This window comes from Amblyomma maculatum, chromosome 3 (assembly GCF_055883805.1).
Source record: "Amblyomma maculatum isolate TAMU_Amacu chromosome 3, ASM5588380v1, whole genome shotgun sequence".
NCBI lineage: Eukaryota > Metazoa > Arthropoda > Arachnida > Ixodida > Ixodidae > Amblyomma > Amblyomma maculatum.
The window spans coordinates 1,599,817-1,619,090 of NC_139346.1; the positions used below are offsets into that span (position 1 = coordinate 1,599,817).

Genomic DNA, 19,274 nt, shown 5'->3' on the forward strand with positions numbered 1-19,274 from the left:
CTGTGCGCTACCCATAGACAACAACAGGCCTGCATTGTGCAGGTATTCGGCCACCAAGGCAACCCTGGTGGCCATCGGGTGCACATTCTTCGATGCGTTCAACGTGCCTGTCTTCTGGCCCATCCTGCTGCTCTACTTCATCACCCTCTTCTGCCTCACCATGAAGCGACAGATCAAGGTATGGGTTGGGCCCTGATCAAGTCCTTTTCTGCAGTTGAAACAGCTGCTCTCCCCATGACCCCAGTTATTAGTTTATTTACCAAGTGGCTTGACAAACTGGTCAATCTGTTTCTGCGGGAAAACTGCGTCATGGTTGGAGCGGTGCAATGTTCAGACAAAGAGCGTGGAGACTTGCCGTTCCCACAGGACTCTACATCAGTGCCTTTATTATTTTTTTTTTTCCTAATGAAAAACAAAAGATGGCTGTTGTGGCAATGCGGCTGTCACTGCAAAAGAAATAGGAATCGTCTGCTACATCCATTGGTTTAAAAAAAAAAGGCGATGCTGTCTCATGAGCTCCAGCAAGTGTGGAGTTGGAACATGAATTTGAGCGCAAAGCTCTCTCTGAGGTCGTGTTTAGTTGAGACGCCCTCAAAATAAAGCAAAACCAGCGTCTGTTGCCAGTTGGGAGCGGGCACTTGTTGAGGCAATAAGCAGCCGTGAATTTTTTTTTTTTTCATGCTCTCACTTTGCCGTCTGCAAGTGGGCTCGTGCCGCCGCTGGCTCTCTCGCTATAATGGCTCTCTCGCTGTAATAGAAACAAGCTTTCTGGCCTGTCCTCCATGGTACGAAGCTCCTTTGAGGAACCATGGAGTCCTAATTAACCCCGCACAGCAGGTATGTGGGATGCAAAAGGGCAGGGATGTGGCAATTTTTCATAGCTGTGATTGAGAGAAAAAGTCAGGAAAATCAACCAAGTTTCAAACGTCCAAAATTTTGGTCAGTGTTATACATTGATGCTATAGAGTATGTGACGGTGCCATGGCAGAGTCCGAATAACCAGGAATGTCCGGAAAATTGGACGTCCAAAAAATAAGACTGCAGCTCTATGCTGGGTGATCATTTTATTTTAAAGCCTGTGATAGCTGTGTTCATGTGGTCTGTGCCGATGTATTTTACAACATTGTGTCTAATGGAATATGGTGATTGTGATATCAACTAAAATTAACTAATCATTTTTTTTATCTTAAGGCAGAATATTCACTGAGAAGTTGAAGGCCATTGACAATGAAGGTGAACCCAGGTTTTGAATTTTCTTAATTGCAACATAGTTTGAAAAATTCAAGCCTAATAATTGTGGGCGATTCCTCTGCCCGAGGGATGCGCAAGACAAATACACAGCGGGCCGTGTAATAAACATCTTTAATCTCACATCCAGAAGTCTATGGTGGAAAGGGATGTGCAAGACAAATACACAGCGGGCCGTGTAATAAACATCTTTAATCTCACATCCAGAAGTCTATGGTGGAGCGGGAGGTCATCGGGGTCGTCGTCTGGATGGGCAGGCAGCGATCCGCGGGTTGTCTCGGCAGTGAAGAGAGCGAGCAGCCAGCGGCTCGACCAGGAGCGAAGAAGGCGAGGCGACAGCGTGCGCCTTCCTTTATACCCTCGCGCGGGGCTGGTTATCCTGGGAACGAGCGGGGAGAGGGAACTGTTAAGCGACGGCGCATCGGTAGCCGCGGGAACTTTGAATGTGGCTGGCGCGGTCCCCACATAATGCACATTTGAAAGTGGCTTTTTTTCAGTGCGTGTTTGTAGAATGGCGTTGCTGCACATCACTTTGTTGTCATCTTTTACAGCACCTTAATTTGATGCATTGCAAGGAGCCAACAACCTTTCAGATGTGCTTCTTTGATGCTGAGTTTTTCAAACCATATTGCCGATGAAGAAAATTGGTCGCTTTCAGTTTCTGGCTATGATATTGCCTTGTGAAGTAAAGTCTGTTGATCCTGTTGCACAAATGATGTCCACCTTGCTGTACAACACAGACTGCAACAAGGTGTACGGTTAAAAAATACACCCGGTTGCAGCATTGCTAATCGTCGGGCAATTGATGGCATCCGGGCAGTTTGATTGTGGCGTGCTTGAGTACTGAAGGCATAAAGTCAAACCTCGATATAATGAATACGCATATAGCAAATTATTGAATATATCGAACTCTTCCGAAATATTTTTGTCAAAAACATGTATATTTAACTTCCATTGCGAATGCGGTTCAGCATAAAACTGATAAAACGAGCTTTGCGACGCCAAGCACTACCTCACTTAATAGCAGGAGGCAGGCTTCGTTGCACTACAAGTGTGTCGTGCGGCGCAGCAAGCGTTCAGGACTACCTCGCAGGCGCTGACACAGATGCCACGTCGGCATTGAGAGTTGACAGCCAAAGGAATCGTCGCTGACAGCGGATCAATCGAAATGTTGCTTTTGACCTTTTATGTCTTTTGCGTTTTAGTGTTAGTAGTGGCGTCTGGCGTATAGAGTTGCCATTAATGGCCACTTTTCGCCAAATTGGCGAATTTCAGGACCCGTGACGACCGAATTTTTGGCGATTTTCAAATAAAGTCTTGCGATGTGGGTTCTAAGCTTAATATCTTCCCAACTTACGAGCAACAAGGACAGTAGAATGCGATTGTGGGGTATACCATGAATGCTCCATGCATTTAATCGCAGCGGTACTTGTGCAGTTTCTGCCTACTCATGCGCTGCCACTGGGACGACACGAGTGGCTGCCTCGCAGTGGAGCATTCCTTTGTGCAGCGAATGCTGACAGATGCATTTCTGCACCTCTAGGTTCTTTGCACCGTGCAGACATCAGATGTGCTCTTTTTTTTTTTTCTTGCATTTAGAATTTTATAAACCTGATAACTCTTGTTTCTGCGTGCCGATTTTTGTAATTCTTTTTGAACTTATGTCGGCACGGTGCAAAGAACCTAGAGGCTGGCATGAAATGCATGGTCTGGCAAACGTCACAGTGCCCCTTTAATGACTAAAAGCAAGCTTCGATGAAGATCGAGAAAAAAAGAGAGAGACGAAGCATGTCAATTGGCCCATCTGAAATAAATGTTGAATGAGTGATCGCAGCACAAACTTATTTGTGCTGGTGTGGTGCCCTACAAAGCTGAACCGCCACAATCATAGCATTTCGCAAGCATGCGCTGTCAGCCTTCATTACATTTGTATACGAAGGTACAAATGGTGGGTAACGAGACCTGCCAATATTCCAAGGCCCCGGAGAAAGAAAGCAGAAAGATTAACGACACATTCATCTTACTCACATAATGATGTTCTACAAATACCTTGTTTGAATTATGCTACATCCTGATCACCGACGTGGGCCTTAGGAGCCTCAGCTACGGTGTACAATTCAGCCGAAGAAACGTAACATAAACACTCTCTCTGTATTATATTTCACCTGTTGCTGTCATAAGACTGCATGCTTGCACGTTATCTGCAACAAAAACATTAAATAATATTGCCTTCTATGAAAAGAATAAGGGTGCAGAGGGAAACAAATTCAGGACGTGACATTCACAAGAAACCAATTGGCAAAAACGCTCTCGGTGGCAGCGTTAAACTGGTGCCACCATCGCAGGTGCAGTTCTTTTGATGAATGGCCTTAATTCGGGTTTACGGTTCTTACTATAGTCGGGTACAACTTAAGAAGAGGCCCCACCCAGATGACCGAAGCACAGCCTTTGCAACTAAAGAAATAGTCCTGCTCAAAAAATTTTGACTGCTTCTAAAACACGTATTTCTTGGTATAAATAAGATTTGTATATCTTGAGGAGTGTTTGGTAGAACTATCATGATGGAAATTCTACAGCACGTGCCAGATCGCGAGAGAAAAATAACTCCGTGCCGTCTGTAATGCTGTGCATGGAGCAAGATTGACGTTACCGGAAGTGTAAAGCAGTCTGGCTCAGTAAGATTCATATGTGTGTTTTCACAAGGCTATTTTTTTATGTGTTAGGCTGATTTTTTATTTGGTACTTTTTTTTTCGGTTGTGAACCTGCAATGTCATGAGTTCGCGCATGTTCACGCACGCCAATCTTTTCTGCTGTGGATCCCAGCGAGGTGACATCGTAACGCGATCCTTGTGTCGCATCGATGACCACACTACCAAGGAGCCTCGGCAAGAACAAGAGCGGCCACATCCTGAACAGCGATTCATGCAACATGATCTTCAACTGCTACACGTTTGAATGTAACTGGGAGCCTGAATGCAGCGTAGAGGACACGAGCAAGTTTGTCGCCAACTTGCTCGGTGTCAGCGAAAGGACTGTGTTCGGGGTGAGGGAGGAAGTTAAAGCTTTGCATTTTTCAGGTGACAAACTGACGACACCGTCGCGCCCACGCAATGCGGAGAAGAGAAGAAGCAGCACGAAGTTTGACAGCTTCACGTTGTGTGCGCTGAGGTCACGTATGGAACTCTCATCACTAAGCCAGTGCACTGCGCGTCGCCTGCTTATCGACCGGGATGACATCGCCGCTTGGCCGAATGGCTACCTCCGTGACGTGGAGCCAGGCGGAAGGCCGAAAGATCTTCTACCTGGACGAGACATGGGCGGGACACACTCGATCGATCGTGTGGACAGACACCGTGGTGCAGAAGCATGGACGCCTGTTCACTCAAGCAAATGGCCAGGGTCTAAAACAACCTTCTGGGAAAGGTCGGCGCCTGATCGTCACGCACATTGGCAGCGAGGATGGTTTCGTCGACGGCTGCTTGGATGTATTCCGAGGCCAAAAGACCACAAGGAAATGGACGGCAATCACTTTGAGGGCTGGAATGACGTTCTGCAGAAGTTGCCAGCTGGTAGCATCATTGTTTTTGACCATAGCTAGCGAACAATTTCCTGGAAGAAGGATACGATACAGGAGCAAGAACATCACACAGGATGAAGCAGCTGATCTATAAAGTGACGCTTTCTGAGCTACATCGTAGACAACGCCATTGTACTCCCTGCGATTTAGCCAAGGTCAAAAATGGCAGAGGACGCCATCTTGACGGAGAAAATAACTGGAGGAAGCACGTGATGGACTGACTTGACACGTCTGGGAGTGAGCACGTTCAACTCATCATCATCCAGTTGGGTGAAGATGACACTGAAGAAAGCGACTCCGACTGAGAGTTCTCTGGCACCGAGCCACTCGACAAGCATAATGGCTTCTCGTTAGGGCTACCAAATTTTCGCTGGTGGGAACAGCCAACCATTTATTTCGTGACCTCTCAGTTTCATTTTTGGCGTGTTCCTTAATATAGAAGCTCAATTCTTATAAGCACACATTGTGCTCGATTTAAGAAGTGGCACAGAAAAACATTTAAATGCTAGTATATCTGAATCGAAACACTAGCTTTGATTATTGTTGGCAGGCTCAAAATGCTCATCCAGGGAGCCACAATCGTGTTTGACGGGCTCCATGGTGAAATAACAGTAGTCAAGACAGCTCTGTTGGTAGTTTGCACTGGAAACCACAGTCATGTCATAGCCAGTGTAATAGCAGCAGTCAACAGTTCGCACGCCAAAGCACATTCATGTGGTTGCATTGTTTGTTGTGCTTATCTGACTCGGACAAGTAATGAGAATAAGAGAACAAATATAAAACGTCATAGGTACTGGGAAAATGCTCTGTAATGTGTTTTAGTGAGTCACTTTGTTCATTACAAGCCGTAGGCAAACAGACTGCCAGATTGAGACGGTGATATTGGCGAAATAATAAATGGTGTGCACTGCTTTGCTGGTTTCAATTGACTAGAAAACTGCCTTTGTAATGATGAAAGACAGAAAATGATACCCCACTGCACAGTGTTGTGTACCACCACATGGGAAACCATCTGTTTACTAAGACTGAATGCAACAACATAGCAAGGTGCTGTTTCACAATATGGCACCCTTTCATTTGCACTTCTGGCCCTATGCACTGATGCATAAACACATTAAGAGACGTAGTTACTGGGCGAGCCATGACATTTTGTATATGTTCTGTTGTCACAGTTGATAGAACTTTCTTTAGTGCACACAACAGCACAAGAAGCAAGGCCAGTAGAAGGAAAGACAGCACGATGGCAGGCAAGGTAGACGAGAGAGAAAGGATTTAATGAAGAGGCCAGCCCTGCTATTCACAGGATTTGAATGAGACGAGTTAATGAAATTTTAAAGGAAGACGCAGCATGCTTACAAGAACAAGCGTCAAAATAAAAGGACAGGAATAAACACATGCACGCACGGAAGCACTCGCATAATCACACACATGTGCAAAAATGCAAAAACTAAGATCTAAAATGCAAAAAAAAAAGAGGAAATAACGAATATATACAAAAAAGCGCACACATTTCACGCAGACGTGATTAGAGGTATTAGGAGTCAGTTCACAAGCAACTGGGCCTACTTTGTCGTACTTTTTTTTTAATGTACACATTACCTCTATTGCCTTCCCTGTCATAGAAATATTTGGTAGCAACATATCATGACAATCGAAAGCAGCGCAAAGCTGTGTTGTGGGAAAGCAAGTCGAGCACTGGCAGCACAACTTATGCACGATTGTGTCACAGCAGGCATTCTACTGCTGGCACGTGCAATGAGCGAATAATTCTAAGGCAAACAGCAATGTGAATTCATGCCAAGCTCCCTTGTAAGGGCACCAGTGTATGAGCCAATTTTATATTAGTACTGTGGCTGACATTAAGGAAACAAACACTGCTCCCACACGCCTGACCATTAATCCAATGACATTCGCTCAAGCAGCGCATGTTAGTCACTGATTGTTAGCATTGGTGGAAAGCAATCAATCGACGGTGCTAGACACTCGGCTATCTTATCCTACTGCTGCCAACGATCGATCGTTTGCGCGCTGAGCTGGCAGCAAGGAATCTTTGCGTTGGAGGTTGCTTTCGCAAATCTTTTCGGTTGAGGAACTCATAGGTTGGTTTCATCCGTGCACGCTTTTCTTATGTATCCTGATAGTGGTATTGCTCCGTCACTTGGCCACATTCGACGAGAAACGCAGGGGCACAGTACACACCCGCCGCTCACAGTAGGTACCAGACTTTGGCAAACTCTCCTGGTCGTAACTTCACTTAGGAGCAAAGCATAGAACAAACACACACAATGTTTGTTCGCAGCGGTGTGTCACCGCGGGATCCTGTTTCTAGACGAAGCGCAGCATCACCGATGTTCGCTGTGATCTTTTTTCGTCAGCTCACGGCTCAAAACAAACGTACGTGGCACAAATTGTGCATTGTAAGCTCACAATGATATTTCGCGCATCACAGACACCCACAAACAATTCGAATTCACTCTGACGAAGGGAGACTCTCACAGCTGACACGACTGGGCCCAGTTCGAAGTGAGGGCGGTCATGTTAGGCATGTTCTCCGTCGGCGGGGTCACCGGCCATCCGGCCCATAGCATCACCTAAGTGCGCGCCTATTGGCGGAGGCTTGTGTGCATCCGCCTTTGAGGGGCAAATGCCTTCTAAAGTTATACCCGAATATAGAGTGATACAAATCAAGTCTGCAGCAAACACCACACAAAATTCTCCCGTGGCAAAAAAAAAAAAAATAGTTCACTGTTTAACCTTTTCTGGCTACCTAAATACAAAGCTAATCATCAGACCAAATCATAAGCTCATTGAGATACATCTGGCTTGTGTAGTCAAATATCAAAAACTGGTGTTGTTTACTGTACAGCGGAGTATTAACCACGCCGCATACAATTGACCATAGTTAGCAGCTGCTCTAACCTTGCATTTATAGTGCGGCGACATTTTGGGCAAAATTTCAGTCAAAAATGGCCACTTTTTTATTTATTTATTTATTTATTTATTTATTTCAAATGCCCTCATGGCCCTGCGGGCATTATTAAGGGGAGTGGCAAGCACAGATAACAAAAAATGAATACAATCATGGGTTAAGCACTACATATATTGTTCACTGCACAGAGTTATTACAAATTTCAACAATTCATGGAAACCTGGACGAAGAGGGAAAAAAATGAGGAAAGAGAAAAAAACAGCAAAAACAAACTACAAATCACCGACACAGAGTTCATGTGGCAATACTAACCAAAGGGCACACATGTCATGGGCAAAAAAAGCAGGCACTCAAGCAGGCAAAGAATTTTGGCGAGCGGTAGTGTGACAATGTGGAACGCTCACTTTGCATGGATGGTCAATGCGCGATCAAACATAGGTGGGTGGAATGAGCAAAGCATTTTTCAAAACAGGATTGAAATTGTACATCTTAAAGAAAAGACAGTCGTAAAATTTTTCGGCGCAGGTAGTGACAGTGTGCTTTTCATTTGTGTGACACTTGAAGTACGGCCATAGCCGTGAAGGATAAAACGAGCGGCACGGTTCTGAACAGCTTCCAAAACAGATATAAGTGACTTAGCTTGAGGGTCCCGTATCGACACGGCGTATTCAAGCTTTGAATGAATCAGTGTTTTATACAGAAGGAGTTTGACTGAAGTGGGTGCATTAGAAAAGCTTTTTTATATAACTGTGCATGCGGTTAGCGTTTCCAGTTATGTAGGTGATATGCTGGTTCGAGGATAAGTTTGATGTGAGATGTACACAGAGGTATTTATGCGAGGTAACCGGGGCTAACGAAGCACTGTTGATGCTGTAAGAGGCTGGTGGCGAGACGGCTTGACTTGAAAAGCGCATGGCTTTGCGTTTTGATGTGTTTAAAACCATTTTCCATTTAATGCACCAGTCAGTAATACAATTAAGATCTGCTTGCAACGAGTTGACATCATTAGTGTTTTTGATTTCACGGTACACTATGCAATCATCTGCAAAAAGTTTGATTGATTTTGTTAGGCAGCATAGAAGAGGATTGAAGACCGTTAACGTAGACAAACTGCGAGCGATTAGTTAAAAAAAAAACAAATCTATGCTAGAACATTTGGGTCGATGTGAAGATGAGCAAGCTTATGCAGCAGCAGGCTATGGGACACTTTATCGAAAGCCCTGCAAAAATCTGAAAAAATGACGTCGACTCTGAACCTTCATCAAGAATCAAATGAATTTCGTTGCTGATAATTGTTTCACAGGAAAACTGCTTCCTGAAACCATGTTGTGTAGATGTGAAAAACGAAAACGATTCAAGAAAACTAGCTGAAAAAAAATTATATGCTCCATTATTTTACAGGAAATGGAAGTTAATGATATTGGACGATAATTAAGGGGTGAATGTATTTTTCCCCGCCATTTTTCCCTCCATCTGGCTACATTGGCCCAAAACTCAGTGGCAACCCTGCCAGCGTGACTGTCGTAGCGTTCTGTGGAGGCTGCGTAGGTGGTCGTGTCGAGTGTGCTGCTCGGGATGGCGGTGAACGTGAAAAAAAGAGCAGCACTGAAGTTAAAGACCAAGCTCGAGATAAAATCAAGGCCTTCAGGGCAGTTTACAAGAGAAGACTGATTGACGCTCTTCTCGTAAAGCTTCGTATGAAGGTCGACTTGCTGGGAGCAATCCAGATGCTTAAACCGGCATAGGACAGCGTGAAAGACGACACGTTTGCCAACTGCTTTCGGCACGCAGGTTTTATTCCAGCAGAGGGACAATCCTGATAAAGCAGAACTCCACGAGCTCGATGAGGCCTGGAATGATTTTTCACGTCTTTTTGGTGACATACCCGCAGCAATGACTGTAGAAGACTTTGTAGGTGGCGACGCCGCCGCAGCGACCACGGCTGCACTGATGGACGCTGAAAACGCTGCAGAAGTCTCTGGACATCCCGCAGACGAAGCTCGGGCTGACCCTGCAGACGATGAGAGCATTCAGACTTTGCAAGAATCGCTTGCTGCATTGGATTTACTTTGCCGCCACTGCAGTGATATTGAGGGCAGTGGGTTTGCTCTTGTTGAGCTTTTGAAAACTACGGAATTGGGCGTGATACGAAACGCATCGACACAAAAAAGCAGGCCGCGATAACGCAGTTCTTTGCGCGTAAATCAATGGACGTGACCCAGGTAAGCACCCTCTAAGTTGCTGTGCCTTCTTTGATTGAATTTTGCTGCTCTTGCATGTATTTTCTACGAAATTTTATTTTACAAATTATGGATTTCTGACTGTTTGTTATAACGAGGTTTCACAGTATTGCCCTAGGGCCGCTTTTGCACAGTTGGGGCCCAGAGGCTTTGATTGTTGATTGTCTCACAACTGTCCCCAACATGGCACCATGCAGCACATGCTCAAGTACCGGTACCTCCCCTGGACTCATGGCAAGACACAGTACCGGGCCCGGGACATGGCTGGTGGCTCAATCGCCAAGTGAGGACTCTCTTGCCTCCCGCCGGTGAGCTCTGCTGCTGGCCACACCTCGGGGGTGGTCCTGAATATGGTAAAAGATTGTTTCCAAACATGGCTCACCATCTACATGATGATGATGATGATGGTAAGCCTTGTAGGAGAGAAATTCCATTGGAAAACAGGAAGTTCACTGTGTATGTGATCCTGTCTTTTTCAGTTCCCATGATGTGTGCTGCACAAATGTGAGCGCTCTTTTCACGTCATAGAATGTTAAAGCGGGTAGGAAATAGAAGCCAGATCACACTGGTGTAGAGTGCAGACTACGCAGTGCATAGTTTTGCTTTAACGCATTGGGTTTCAGATTGAATATTACACCAGCAATGAAATTCATGCTGCAGTGAGCAAGTTGAGCATGTAGTTTGGAAATTTCCAGAGGGTCCCAGAAACTCAATTTTTTCTGGCACTTCTGTGAAAGTGCACATTTGTTATGGCTGTCAATCTTGCAAACAAGATGAAGCATTACAAAACTTTTTATGTGCAGATTTAATGATTTGCCAGCACTTTAAAGGCTCAGATTAGTACTGATAAGAACCATTCCATTGTTGATCGTTCAAATGTGACATTCAATTCAGAGCTGAGTAGGGGGAAATTTAAAGGGCCACAAAAGGGGGGGGGGGTAAGGCCACTGATAAACATATTTAATGTTTAGAACAAGCGCTTTCGAGTAATCTCCCAAAGTATAATTCCTCGGAACAAAGTCAATAATTATTATTCATTTTTAATAACCGTTTTTTTTTTTAAATCCACGGGCAGAGTGGGTGACGCATAGGTGTGAGCTTTCGAACTATTCCTGGTACCGCTGACGTCACACTGGTCGTGGCTGCCATTCACTGCAGCCACGGTGGCCGGGACGTTATGGAAACACTTCGCAGCGAAAGTTGTCCGCTCATGCCCTGCGTGAACCCCTGAGGTGAAGGAAGTCAATGCCTTCGTGCACATGGTTCAAGCAGTGGTGGAAAGACAAACTGTTCGGAAACATGTCGCCTGCCAACAGCTGTCGCCAGTTTGCTTTCTGGGCAAGAACACTTATTGGTCATTGCTGCATCGTTGTCAGGAGGAGCTTTGATACAAAATTGCCCAAATTCCTGTGCTATAGACTCTTCCGCACTTCCGCTGTCTCCAACAAGTGGCGCCACTTGGAAAGACGTCATTTCCGGCCATCAGAACGCTTCGGTGGGCAGTGCGGACAGCTTCTGCGCAGCTTGTAATGCCAACTGAAACACCGCCACTTTCGTGTGTCTTGTTGAAGCAATGTGCGGGGAAGGAGATCTGATGACCCTGTGATTTATTAGACTAGATGACCATTTCTACATATGGTGCATATATTATGGCCTAGGTCGCCATTTTTCATGTTGGTGTATCACGAGTTGATGTTTCTGGGAGACCAGAGTGCCTGTGAGTAGTAGGGAAATGTCTTTCATAAACCTCACGCGCCAGCTCATTTTAGCACAGCCGGCGGTAGCTGTGGAAGTACGAGAAGGGCCTTGTTTTCGCACAAGTTATATGTTGGGTCTTTGTGCTACTGCCACATTATTTTCATGGGATATTAAAGGATATCGTGGTGTTGGTGTAGCTATTAATTTTGCACAGTCCAATGAATTCATTGTACAGGGAAGGATCATCGTGTGGATGTCTGTGAACCTACTTACTTCAGACAAGCACTGATGCAATACATGTAATAATTGCTGCTTTTATAAAACTGGAGCACGAATCAATGGCGAATTTCAGCCTGATAAGACTTCTTTATCTCCACTTGTTCGGGCTTCACTACCACTGCGGGTGCTGAGCTCCGGTGCAGCTTCCAGTCTTATGGTGAATTCAAATTGCAGAACCAGAGTGGTGTAGAGCATGTGTTCCGATTCTGCGTTTGGAACACTCATGCGCTCTAGCCAGAGCAAGTAGGTGGCGCTCGCGAACCGCCAGCCCGTCATCCCTTGCCTAGCTGCACTTCATATATGCGTGTCCTCCCGCTGCTTCTTGAAATGTCAACAGTCTATACGCGCTTATTTCGTTCACGCAGCTGAACGTGGGCACACAGGGTAAAGTTCTTTGGCACTTTTTCGTATAAAACAGGATCGTGGTGCACAGTAGAGCAGAGCAGCGCATAGAGTTTTCGTGCATAGGTCTGCAGTTGCTCTCCAAGAGAGAGAGCGCAATATCACGACGAGAATTTGCATCCATAGAGGCGGCAAGTACCGATCGTCTGCTACAAGCACAGAGGATGGAGCTGGTGCAGCTACCGGAAGTGGAGAGAGCCGCTGAAGAAATACGCCATGCAAACTTCTACCCGGTTCTGCAGATTTCGGCTGGAGTGACCTTGACTCGGCTCCCCATCTGCGTTTGGAAGACTCAATCTGGGTTCCGGATCTGCGTTTGGAATACAGTCGCTTCGAAAAGAGGAAAAAACTTTGCTCTGGAATTGCTCCAACTCTGCGGTTGGAATCCACCGTTGCTTTCGCCCAAGCACAGGCGAACGTTGCTGAGTGCGCCTGATGTGGCCTTTGAGCAGCGTAAAAGTCCTTTGAAGCCAGACATTTACGGGAGGTGAACTAGCATGCGGTCAATTGTCGGGGGATTACATCCACGCCCATATCCAGTAGTAAGTATTGTGCTTAATGCTGAATGGGTAACATTCATAATACGCCTGAACCAGTGCGGTGTGAACACGTTTTCATTGTTTAGGAAAAAATATTGAGAAGAAGAAAGGTCTCAGGTGATAGAAGTTAATGAAAAGCAGTGCGAAAACGAAGACGAGACCACACAACACAGGCGCTGTGTTGTGTGGTCTCGTCTTGTGTTGCGCCTGTGCTATGTGGTCTCGCCTTCGTTTTTGCGCTGTTTTTCATTAACTTCTATTATGCACCAACTAGCCCGCCAATATGCTCTATCCGGTGATAGCCTGCTTATAATCAGTTCAGTTTGATGGTAAACTATGTTGCCCACAAAAAGCATTAGAGAGGGAATTGATCTACAAAAAAACTCTGTGACTGGTTTGTCGGCACAATGCAAGGATTCAGATGACACAGTAAGTGAGCTAGGTGAGTAAATAAAACATCTTGTAGCACCTGCACATACAATGGGCATTCACATGAAGTCCGCAGCACCTTGCAGCCGGGCGCAGTTTTTGAAACCTGAGTGATAGCACAAGAGTCACGTGACCAGGTATGGCAGCGCCTATGCTATTGCGCTGGGCTGTAAAAAAATTAAATTGTGAACTTGTGAAGGAGGGCACATAAATGCTCGCAGGTATTGTACTGATTAGGCACCGCTTTCGTGCATTGTTTTGAGCGTCGCTTTCATGTGTGCGAATGTGGTGATTGTGGTGAGAAAAGTCACAAGTGTTAGCAAATGAAAATGGCCGTCCAGTATGTTCTGGCTGCAGTGAACCAAAATCTACGATTGCTTACATCACAAGAAGGGTGTAGAATCACTGTCAAGCGCCAGTGTGACCCGGTCCACTGAGATACTGCAACCGGCCGGCAAAAGTCATCAGTGATACTTGTGGAGAGCAAACAGGCAGATTTAGGATGATCGCCGAGCGCCGCACCTGTTGTTGAGCTTATTTTATTATGAGATGGGCTTCCCTGTAATGCGATGATGAAAGACAAACGTTTGTTTCAACAGAGAGGTCGCTCATCCGTTCTAAAGGGCTGTCTGCTGAAACCAACTAGGCCTATACTCTGCGAAAGCTTTTCGTGGCAGCGTGAGCAAAGCTGCGGGCGCGCAGCATCTCCTAATATCTCCCTCCGCCGCGTAGCTCAGCCGGCCGGCCTGCCTCTACCGAGTCCAATGCAGTTTCAGTTTTGTTTCTGCAGCCAAAGAGAAGCGCTCATGCAGACTTTGTAGCCGTCGTTAGTGACGAGGAGCTAAATAAAGAACAGCGAGCTTAAAGTGGTTCTCTTCGGTTTACGGCAAAGAGAAGGGGATGATGCACCTGGACAGTTCTCATCGCGTTCACATGGCACGATGAAGCCAGCAGCGCAAGACACCCAACACATACTGCATGTGTAAGACCGTCTATTATGCCTCACCACATTCACTCCCGACACTACGCTGTGCTGTATGTCTTCTGAAGTTTCCCAATAGTACTTTTACTGTTCCATCGTTACTTTGCCATACAGTAAAACCTCAGTGATATGAATCTCATAAGGTCGCGGAAAAATTCTTATCATCCGAACATTCGTATCACTGAAAAGAAAAGTTTGCACAAGCATGGGAAAGGCAGTCGCGCAGATCTGTCTGAGAAGGTTTATTACGGTCATGCAGTTGCAGTTCGGCACTCGCGGCGCACACAGCACAACAGGCGATCATGACATCAGCGATGTGCGTGCCGCATTACTCCGCAGACTTCTCACGGCGCATACACAAATGTGCCAGCCGCGCGGCGCCGCGGGTGCTCGTGATGCATACAGCGGGACCAGTAGTCGCGAAGTCTATGATGTGCGGCCCGTATGCGCCCACGAACTGCTCACGATAGCACGCTGCTGCAAACTTTTTGCGGCATGGAAAAGGACTGCGATGCTGCAGTGTGCTGCCCGCATTTCTCTGCATACTTCTCACGATGCGTGAAGTACTATAGGGGATGGCGACATGCAGGCCGCGTGGCACCGCAAGTGGATTGCAATTGCGGAGCCAGCAATGCGTGATCCATGCTTGCCCGCTGCGTACGCTGCCGCTAGCTGCTGCAGTTCAGGAGTGCAAACTGCTGGCCTAGTTGGTTCATATTGCATAGAAAGGGAACCAGCCAATACAGACGCAAGACAAGAACAAAGAAGGCACACACCACAACGCTGGACTTACAACTGATTTACTAAGATGAAGAATTGCTCATTTTAAAATAGCTTCCTCCCTGCGCACACACCCTACAGACAATACACTTCGCGCACCACATGTGGCTAATATAATGATAAAAACTTTCACTCCTTTTCGATGATAATCACGGACGGCTCACTGACGCATTTCTGCTTATTCTTTCTGATCAGGAAAGCTTCCAATAGCTCACGCTCACGTTTAGATTTTCGCCGACCGATAATGCTGGCAGTGTCAAAACTAGAACATTTGCAGTCCTGGACATGCAATTGCTGCCTGTGTCAGTGCCCAAAGTTGTGCGATGTTGCCTCAGGCGCTCATTCAAGCATGCTCCGGTTTGGCCTATGTAGATTTTCCCGCATGACAACGGGATTGAATACACCACGCCCACTGCGCATGTGGTGAACATAGTCTGGTGTTTCGTCTTGCAAACACCAGTTCTGCGCAGGTCTGCGGAGATTTGGGTGCACAAACCGGACAGTTTGCAGGGAGCAGAAAATGCCATAGTTTGGTGAAGTCTTGTGGAAGTAAGAAATGACTTCCAACTTTCTTGATTCCACTTCTATTAGCCTGGCAGCCTTTGAAGATAACTTCAGTTTTTTCCCCAAGGATTCCCCCACCGCCAGCAGAACCAAGGGAGGAAACCCATCATTATAGTAGCCATTTCACCATGTGGTGCGCGAAGGGTATTGTCTGTAGGGTGTGTGCGCAGGCAGGAAGTTATTTTAAAATGAGCAATTCTTCATCGGAGTAAATTAGTTGTAAGTCTAGTGTTGTGGTGTGTGCGTTCTTTGTTTTTGTCTTGCGTCTGTATTCTCTGGTTCCCTTTCTATGCAGCTGCTGCAGTTGCGATGTCTGCAGTTTGTGTGCCATGCGCCGCTGAAAGCTTTTCGCGATGCGAGCCTGACAGACAATCACGACAGCGAGGTGCAGACCACGCGTTACCGCAAACTGCTCATGATGCGACAGCATGTCTGGGGATCGCGGAGTCAATGATGTGTGGGCAGTGCATAGTGCTCAAGGTTGCAGTCGCACTCAGTTTGAGCGTTTGTGTCGGGAATGTGTTCGGAACATCCGAAATTTTGCACGTTGTACACAGTGCACTCCGGCCGGGGAATTTCGCGAATTCGTATCATCCCGAAATTCGTATCACCGAGATTTTACTGTATTATTCATGCAGTGACATCTCCCAAAATGCCTGATAAAAAGTGTGGTTGCTTCAGCTGCTTTCACATTTCCCATATTTTCATATAGGTTGCCATATATCGACGATGTCGTATCTCTCCGGATCGCAAAATAGTGTTAAGGATCCTCTCAACGTGTTTGGCGTATCCATCGAGGGAAACAATTGGCCAAGTAAATTGGTATATGTACTATTAATGTTACTAAGCAGGGGACCATATTCAGCTAGATAATGCACTTCAGTCCCATAGCTTTCCCTGCACTGCCAAGAGAAGCTGTCGCAGGGTACGGCAGGCAAGGAGCAGCCGCATCGCCTGGCTCGAGAGGCGTCGTCGCCGAAAGCTTGGACAGGTATATGCTGCTGTTACACGAGTATAGTCTTTTTTGATACGAACGTGTACTAAATTATCAGCACTTCACTGCTGTGCCATTCCATGGTCTCGGCGACCAAAATTGACAACAGCCGACCATCGACGCACGGTCTGTAGCAGCCTTCAGAAATTTTAGCGAATGAAAATGGCGACCGAATATAGTTTTGGCTGCAGTGAGCTGTTACTGACAATTGCTTACTTCGCAGGATGCGCGTACGATCCCCACAAAGCAGCGGTGTGAGTCCTCTTTGGGCTGTTTTTACAAACTTGAGCGGTCACCGTGTACACGTCTGGATAAATCAGGTCATACTTAATTATCTGGTTATCGCTGCTGCATCTTTGAATGGGTGACTCCATTCGTCATGTTTTGTGTGTCCGCTGTTTCAGCTCAGATCCATGTTGGAGAGCAGCGAGTGTGTTCCAACTGGAAGTAACTGCTCGGTGATGTGTTTGTGGCCAGAGCATGGTGCCGGCCTGTAATCTTTATTTCTTTTGCTTTTGTTGTCTGATGCTCCAGCATACGAGTTGATAAGGAAAACTCAGGAGTCATTTTCAGTGGCCGCTTGTGCTAGTTTTCTACAAGCTTGATCAAAAACTTGTGCAAAGGTGATTGATCATTCAGTATCTATCAGCATTTCGACTTTTCTTAGCCTTGGTGACCCCCTCGCCCCTCCCCCCCCTTTCTTTGGACACACAAGCACTAAACACACTCCATTTCGCTGCCATTTGGGTGGAAGGCTCCTGCAAGTGCTTCTTGTTTGCAAGCTCTTCCGCTGCATCAGTGAATACAGTTGAACCCAGATATATCAAACTCACTGAATATCCCCTTGAAAATCCCATGTAAAAGTATAGAAAAGCTACATCGTATATCGAACTCTAATTTCACCGGTCGTTCGATATATCGAACTCCACACCACGCACTGGAAGGTGCACCTTCCCCAAAGATGATTGCATCACCCTTGGCCGTTTGCCGCGTGGTGTTTTCAAGCCACGCGCAGAAGGAATGAGAGGGCACAGTTTGGCGACGGCTGGTCTTGAGCAGTGCCGTGCCCATTCCCTAAAGGTGGTAGAAACATTTTATTGCCATTGGAACATATAGTTGGGGTGCATGGCACTGCTGGGAGGCACCCTTATAAGGCAAACGAAAGTCCTTGGAGAGCAATTCTCCTTGTGCGTGCATCTGCGGTGATCATTTTCCAAGCCATGTGCTGGAAGGAACGAGCGGGAACCGGTTTGGCAATGGCCAGTACGAAGCAGGCGCGAATGGTGTTTGGGAGAGGGGAAACAACGCAATAGACAGAAGTGGTGCCTGCCGAGCTTTCCCTCTCCTTCCTCTTCGTTCGCAGCATGTGCCGACAAGCCAGCTCAGCCCTTGGCAGACAAAACGTCTTTCTCCAGCGAGTATAGGAAACCTTCTGAGCATGATGGTTGATGTGCGATGTGCGTCTTGTGTGGTCGTGTCCGTGTGGCCTAGCTTAAGCTGTGGCAGCTGTGGATGTAAAGAAGCAGCATTTTTTTTTTTTTTTTTTTTAGCGAGAGTCGTTCATTTTTACATCTATGAATCAACGAAGGCAGGCGGTCAGCTGCGATCATGACACCGGTTTTTAGCATTGTTCGCTTCAAACAGCATTTGCAGCTATCACGCTTCCCAATGATTTTGTGAAGTGGACTCCGCCCACCCTAAGCGTGGCATGATAAATCAAACCAGGCTTGTACAATCAAGTCATCATAGGCATTCTGCCAAGTTCGCTCCCCGCCACCGCAGGAGCTAGCATTAAAAGTATACTTAAAGCATAAACATGCTGTGACATTATCTCTACGCAGCGTCTTGATGCGCTGCCAATAAATGAGCTGGGGATGTGACGGCCGAAATGGAGGAACGCGGCACCGACTAGTGCTTTTTTTTTTTTTTTCTAATTCTCGGGGGCAAAAGTGGGGGGGTGGGTTCATTATGCGGGTGGGTTGATTATACAACAAATACTGTATCATTCTTTACAATTGTAAGTGGCGTCTCAAGCAAAGTTCTGTATATATCGAATTTTCGATATATTGAACTATTTCGCGATCCCCTTTGAGTTCTATACAGTCGAACCAAGATATATCGAATTTTGGTTATATCGAACTCACAGAATATCCCCTTGAAAATCCCATGTAAAAGTATAGGAAAGCCGCGTCATATATTGAACTCAATTTCACTGGTCGTTCGATATATCGAACTCCGCACCACGCACTGGAAAGTGTGCCTTTCCCAAAGACGATCGCATCACCCTCGGCCGTTTGCCGCGTGACGTTTTCAAGCCACGCGCGGAAGGAATGAGAGGGGACAGTTCGGCTAGGCAGCACCCCCGCTTATTCCCCAAAGGCACGCACATCTGTGGTTATCGTTTCCTGCGCGCCAGCACGTGACGTTTGCAAGCCTTGTGCGTGAATGAATCAGAGAGAACCAGTGGAAAGGAGAGGGGAAAAATGCGACATAGCGAAGTGCAAGGGTGTGCCCATTCTTTTGCAGAGCTATCTCTCTCCTTTCTCTTTCCCGGCCTTCGTTCGCAGTAGCACGCGCTACGCATGCGCCAAGCCAGCTCAGCCCGTTTTCAG

The 19,274-nt window shown here is 46.5% G+C and overlaps 2 pseudogenes across 1 annotated transcript in view; both read left to right on the forward strand.

The window, feature by feature from the left end:
* Positions 1–19,274, forward strand: part of LOC146194095 (uncharacterized) — an 81,326-nt pseudogene that overhangs the window by 40,819 nt on the left and 21,233 nt on the right. The window contains exons 6-7 of the transcript XR_014705420.1: positions 43–178; positions 10,193–10,278. The product of XR_014705420.1 is annotated as an uncharacterized LOC146194095 (transcript). The remainder of the gene's footprint in view (positions 1–42; positions 179–10,192; positions 10,279–19,274) is intronic.
* LOC146194096 (uncharacterized) lies at positions 4,098–5,477 on the forward strand (annotated as a pseudogene).